The sequence below is a fragment of the Oratosquilla oratoria genome, chromosome 15 (genome assembly GCF_046742065.1).
Source record: "Oratosquilla oratoria isolate Oo_2021 chromosome 15, ASM4674206v1, whole genome shotgun sequence".
Lineage (NCBI taxonomy): Eukaryota > Metazoa > Arthropoda > Malacostraca > Stomatopoda > Squillidae > Oratosquilla > Oratosquilla oratoria.
This window is the reverse complement of record NC_134791.1, coordinates 820,928-828,427: the sequence shown is the minus strand read 5'-3', so window position 1 is coordinate 828,427 and position 7,500 is coordinate 820,928.

The following is a 7,500-nucleotide window of genomic DNA, read 5'->3' as shown; positions in this document are numbered from 1 at the left end:
CAGGTCTTTAAGATTTTAAAGGGAATTGACAACATCAAAAGTGACCAAATTTTCACATTGAATGAGAATCAGACAAGAAACAATGGTCTCAAACTCTCCGGAAATAGATTCAATTTGGAAGTAGGTAGAAACAACTTTGCCAACCGTGTAGTTAATGAATGGAATAAACTTCCTGCACAGGTAGTGCAATGTAGTTCAGTTCGAAGCTTTAAGAATCATTTAGATAAATACCTAAGTAAGATGCTGTAATGATTATAATTTATGTTATATTATTTGTTTGTTTGCTACTATTTGTTATAATTTGTCTGTCTGATTTTCATTTATTATTAGTTATATGTCAATTTATAATCATTTACTATTTACCTTTTTGTTTGTTATTCAACTATACCTATGCATTTATCTATGTATTTTATTTGTTATTTTTACATTATTATAGTTTTAATTTATTATTAATATGATTTTTTTTTTTTTTTTTTTTTTTTTTTTTTTTTTTTTTGGCATCCGACCTAGATATGGATCAAAAGGTCTCCTGTCGGCATGCTCCGCCTTTGTAATCCTTTGTAATCCTTTGTCGCCAGATCTATTTAATCTATACAGAGAGATAATCATGAGAGATATTTACCATCTAAAAGTAGTAACAATAGGAGGAAGAAATTTCAATAATATTAGATACGCTGACGATACTGTGTTACTCGCAGAATCGGAAGCTCAGCTACAGGAATTAGTTACAGCACTAGTAGAGGCAAGTAGAAACAGAGGTCTAAAAGTGAATAAAAAGAAAACAGAAGTGATGGTAATGACGAAAAAAACAAGAATGTCCAAGGGTAAGAATTCAAGTAGAAGGAAGAATATTGACACAGGTGGACCATTTCGATTACCCAGGAATCCTGTTAACTTGGAACGGGGAAAGCGACGAAGAGATAAAGAGAAGGATAACCATAACGAAAAATAATATCAACAAAATTAAACACTTAGTAACTAACAAGAAAATATTCATAAGAACAAGAAAAATATTTGTAAAATGTTACACTTGGTCAGTATTATTATATGGATGTGAAGGTTGGACAATTAGTAAACAAATGCAGGACAGGATGAAAGCAGTAGAAATGTGGATTTGGAGAAGGATGCTGAAAATTTCATGGAGAGAATTTCAAACAAACGAAGAAATCCTGCAGCAAATAGGAAAACAGAGGGAAATAATAGCAACTACCAGGAAAAGACAGTTACACTTTGTAGGACACGTCATGAGAAAACAACAATAAGAACATAGGTGCCTAAAGGGAAAAATAAGACCACGCAGAAGATATGTCGACGGGTTAAGGACATCTGTAGGAGAGGAAGAAATAAGAAATGCCATCTTGTTAAGAAGAGTCATGTGCAGACAGGAATCGAACTCCATGGCAACCAACGTCCAAGGCGATACGGCACCCCGGTACGGTATCTTGCTTGGCCGTTGATTTGCTGTGTATAAGAATGAATTATTTCATAGTTGATGAAAATGTACTAAGATGTTAATATTCATTGAGAAAGAGAAGTGCAGAAACAGTGAGTCACCAATAAACTATAACAAAACAAGCACTTGCAACAAAATAGGTATTTACGAAGCTAAACAACCACAATTTTACAAGAATAAATGTAATGTACTATTAAGAAAGTGACTAAGTCGTTTAAAAATACAAACAAGAATAGTTCCAATTTTTGCTCTGCAAAGCTTGAGGGAAACATGATACAACCAACAGTATATATATATTTTTATTAAAGTAAATAAATAAATGAATAAATTAATGAATAAATAGATTAATTAATTAATTAATTAATTAATAAAGTAAACAAATAAACAAAAAAATAAATAGATAAACAAATAAACAAGTAAACAAATAAATAAACAAGCATATATATATATATATATATATATATATATATATATATATATATATATATATAACGTTAAAACCACTGTTGGAGTAAAAAAGACTGGAGACGGGGAATCTATATATTTCGATTGCAAACCGCAATCCTCATATGCATATATATATATATATATATATATATATATATATATATATATATGTATGTATGTATATATATATATATATAATTATATATATGCATATATGTATATATGCATGCATTGTTAAAATCGACAGCGTTAGTGAGGTTGTTGATCTTCTTGTGAGTATTCTCCAGTTTTCTAACCAATATTCTTCCATTTAGAGGGTGGGCATATACCAAGTTGCCAAAATGATTCATTTATTTCAACGTTTCGTCTAACAAAGAGACATCTTCAGGAAATTCTGTAACATAGATAATAATGACGTACAGAAATATAGAAAACAACATGTAAATCTAACCAATTATACAAATATAGAAGCAAATATCAATAAATGCGCAAATTCACATAAAATAAACACTATACATGGGCTGATGGGGACCGTTACTTACAATAGTTAAAGGTCTGATGAAATGACGAAGAAAACCCTTCGCTTGGTGACATATATATGCACCTAGCCGGCTTGGGTGGTGGTGGAGGGCGGGAGAGGGGGCGGGGGTGGTATCTCATTAATACGAGAAGACGAGGGTTGGGGGAGGGGTTGGGGGGTTAGGGGGTTGCGGGGTCGGTTGGGGGGAGGATGGAAGGAGTGGGTAGGAGGAGGTGGAGGGGGGGGTTTCGGAGAGAGGTCATGCTAGGTAGTAGCTTGGTGCTGCTATACAAAGCGATGACAGAAGTCATGTTGCATTGGATATTAATGATAGGACTACATTCTCTGATAAACATAGCTTCTAGAAGCTTAAGTTTACGTACATCCCTATTACTTGCTATAATCCTAGTGTTTGAAACTAGGTATTCTCGGGTGGCTGTTAGGTTATGGTATTTCTTTAAGTGATGTTTTATAGCCCCATTCTGTAAATGCATAGTAATTCTCCTACTGAGACTACATCTAGTAAAACCAATATATGCTGTATGACGGGCTACACAGTTCCCGGTGCTACAGGTGAATTCATAAACACAATTAGTTTTAGACAAAGTCTCAGTATTACTATTTAAGTTATTAGTAATAACCAATGAACTAGCTTTAGGGTTGGAGTAGTATACAACCACCCGGATTTCCTTATCTTTAGATACCGGATGACAGTTCTTAGTGATGATGTCTTTAATTATTTTTTTCATCTTTCTTGTAGCCCTTGTTGAAGATGTTATGGTAGTATATATCAATGAATTGGGGCTTAGGGGATGTTTGTGGGGAAAGGTGGTCACACAACATTTTATTACAAATTACATCAAAATCCCTATTAGGGAAACCATTATTTACCAGAATCTGGCGGATGTGCTGCAATTCTGTATGCAGAGCCTGCCAGGAAGAACACACTTTGATAGCCCTCCGGACATACGCTCTAATCACACTGGTTTTATAGCTAGTCGGGCACTCACTTTTGTAGTTCAAACACTTCTCAGAGTTCGTAGGATTATAGCAAGTAATAGGGATGTACGTAAACTTAAGCTTCTAGAAGCTATGTTTATCAGAGAATGTAGTCCTATCATTAATATCCAATGCAACATGACTTCTGTCATCGCTTTGTATAGCAGCACCAAGCTACTACCTAGCATGACCTCTCTCCGAAACCCCCCCCTCCACCTCCTCCTACCCACTCCTTCCATCCTCCCCCCAACCGACCCCGCAACCCCCTAACCCCCCAACCCCTCCCCCAACCCTCGTCTTCTCGTATTAATGAGATACCACCCCCGCCCCCTCTCCCGCCCTCCACCACCACCCAAGCCGGCTAGGTGCATATATATGTCACCAAGCGAAGGGTTTTCTTCGTCATTTCATCAGACCTTTAACTATTGTAAGTAACGGTCCCCATCAGCCCATGTATAGTGTTTATTTTATGTGAATTTGCGCATTTATTGATATTTGCTTCTATATTTGTATAATTGGTTAGATTTACATGTTGTTTTCTATATTTCTGTACGTCATTATTATCTATGTTACAGAATTTCCTGAAGATGTCTCTTTGTTAGACGAAACGTTGAAATAAATGAATCATTTTGGCAACTTGGTATATGCCCACCCTCTAAATGGAAGAATATTGGTTAGAAAACTGGAGAATACTCACAAGAAGATCAACAACCTCACTAACGCTGTCGATTTTAACAATGCATGCATACAAGAGAATCTGCTCCCCAGATATTCATATGTATATATATATATATATATACATATATATATATATTTCTATATATAAACAAGTAGATAAATAAAAGAGTGAATATTTTATTAAATGAGTAAACAAATTAATAAAAAAAAAATAGAAAAATACAGGGATAAACACACAGATTAATAGATAAGTAGATAATCAAATTAATAGATAAATAGATATATAGCTATTCAAATCAATACATGAATAGATAGATATATAAATAGATATATAGCAGATGAAAAACAAATAAATAAATAGATGAATAAATCAATCATTCAATCAATAGATAAGAAATAAGTAAATAGAATATATATAAATATATTCATAAATATTTAAATGCATAAAGAAAAAACAACCAAATAAATAAATAAAGAAATAAATAAATAGATAAATAAATATACACATAAGCAAATAAGTAAATGGATAAAATTAACAACCAAGTAGATGAATAAATGTATGTTGAAAAGTACATTTCCACCCTGATAAGAAGGGTGGCCGATTCACAGTATATTCCCGCCTTAAGGGTGTTGACCCCAAAGTGATATGCAATCAGTACTTGAGTGCCTACTTTGAGGCGCCCCTACGGACCAGAGCCACCGCATCCCATGTGTGTCGCAGAAGGACTCAATGGACTGATAATTCATCACGCTGCATTCTTCTTTAATGATGATAATGATGATAATAATGATAATAATAATAATGATAACAATAATGATAATAATAATGATAATAATAATAATAATGATAATAATAATAACAATAATAATGATAATAATGATAATAATAATAACAATAATAATGATAATAATAATAATAATAATAATGATAATAATAATGATAATGATAATAATAGTAATAATAACAATAAAGAAAATAATAATAAAAATAATAATAGTAATAATGATAATAATAATAAATGGTAATAATGACAATATGCACATAGACAAGCGGAAAAGGCGACCTTGCACCTGGCGTTCTTTTGGCCCGTGGGTGAGCGAGCGAGCGAGCGAGCGACCATCCGAGCTCTTCCCGTTGGTTAGAAGGGGGTCGAGGTCCTCCTTGGGCTCCCCTCCCGAGGTCGTGTGCTGGAGGACGACGAACTAAGGACGACTTGTTCAACAGAGGCTCCAGGACTTCGGGAGAAAGCCGCGCCAGAGACCAACTCCAACGAAGAAGAGGAACTGCAAGACCCGCCTGGAGAAGGAGGAAGAGGAGAACGACGCCACCAACGACAAGTGGGGTAAATACAAAAAACAAATTTCATAACATTTTAGTAAATTAAAGTCAGGTTTTAACAATTCATTTAGTGTTAAAAAAGAAAAATTTAGATTAATTAAGACACATTTATTAGAAATTAGAAGAGAAACTTAGAGATTGTATAGACACTGGGTTAATAAGACTGGATGAAAGCGTAACAACCACTTAAAGTTTAGCCCAGACCTCATTGTTTGTTATAGTAATGTTAAGGGCCAATGATTATACTTCTTTTTCCATCTTTTCTTTTTCATTTTTTTTTTTTTTTTTTTTCGTCGCTTTGCCCCGGGTCCATTGGACGACGACGCTGGACCCGGGAAGTCTCCCGAAGGATCCTTGGAAGCGGTGGCGTCGTCGTCGTCGTCGGCGGGTCTCCGGCTGCTGCAGTTCCTCCTCCAACTGCTCTGGCGCGGTTCCTTACTACACACCCGCCCTCATCCAGTCAACGTCTTATATTCTTCTTTTTCCATTTTTTTCAAGATCCATAGCAGCTCTCCCCGCTGTCAAACGCCCAACTACGAAAAATAAATAGCAAACACACACTTTCGGCCACCCCACTCGTCGTTCCAAATTTTGGGCTTTAAACAACAAATATATATATATATATATATATATATATATATATATATACAAGTATACATATATATATATATATATATATATATTGATTAAAATCAACTGCGCTAATAGATTTAACTATTTTCAGTTGTATCTTATATATATATATATATATAGGCTGGTCCCGGGGCCCTTAGGGCTGTGCCTAGAACCCCGGGGAGTGGGAGGTGGGCTATTACCATGGCCTGGGTTCCTCTCAGCTGAATAAAATCGTCGGGCGCCAGCCATAATGAATGAAAATGTGTGTGTGTGTGTGTGTGTGTGTGTGTGTGTGTGTGTGTGCGTGCGTTCGTACATTCATGTGTATCAAATATACGTCCACATTACCTTGACTGTGACCTGGACATTGTTTGCCAATCAAGAACACCAGCTTCCCTTAATTAAGGTCCCTCTCCTTCCCAAGTTTTACACTTCCTCCCTCCACCACCAGATGTCAGAACGGAGCTACACCTCACTCCGAGGCCCTTTTGAAGGCCACGGGCCCGAGCTGTACTCAGCGTTATGAGTAAAGGGCAGAGTAGGATAAGTTCTGTGTCTTCTGTGTGTTGTTCGTTTCGTGGGTTTGGGTTTGCGTTGGTCCTGCTCGAGTGCTGGGCGGGGACATGAACGTAGATGTGCCACTCACGCTCTGGCCTGTCTTTCAGGATTCTCTCTCTCTCTCTCTCTCTCTCTCTCTCTCTCTCTCTCTCTCTCTCTCTCTCTCTCTCTTTCTTCTGGGACGATTTCTGGGAGAGTCTGGTTCAGTGTAAGATTTTCAGTTCTGTTGGGGAGTGTTTGTTCAATTATATATATATATATATATGAAGTAAGCGGAATAGGAAACACAGGAGTCTTGGTCTTGAGTTTATTACTGACTAGTTTCGCATAACTGTGTTTCCTACTCCGCTTACTTCAACCTGTCAGAATGTCTCAACATATATATATATATATACAGTATATATATATATATATATATATATATATATATATATATATATATAAAATTGAAGGTGAAAGAAGATGACGAGGAGAAATGGGAAAATTTTACGCCTTAACGTTTCGACCCGCAGGGTCTTGATCACAAAGCTAACAACACAAACGTAACCGGATATTTTATACACGGACGGGTCATCTTATGGGACGCTTCGGAGAGCTTGTTATTTTATCTGCATATTCTTTTATTATTAATAAGCTTGTGGCTTTTGCTAAACATATAAATCCTTCTCTATGGTTAATGTTGTTATTAGTGTTGATATATGCTGCCTCAATTGTCTTCCTTAGTTTCTTGGATGATCCTTTATTTAATACGGTTGTGTTGTTCCAGTCTGGAAGGTGACCATGTTTATCCACATGTATTACTATGGAGTTAGATGTCCTATGGGCTTTTACGTCATTTTTATGTTCATTTATCCTTTTATTAAGTCCGCGACCAGATTCACCAAAATATGA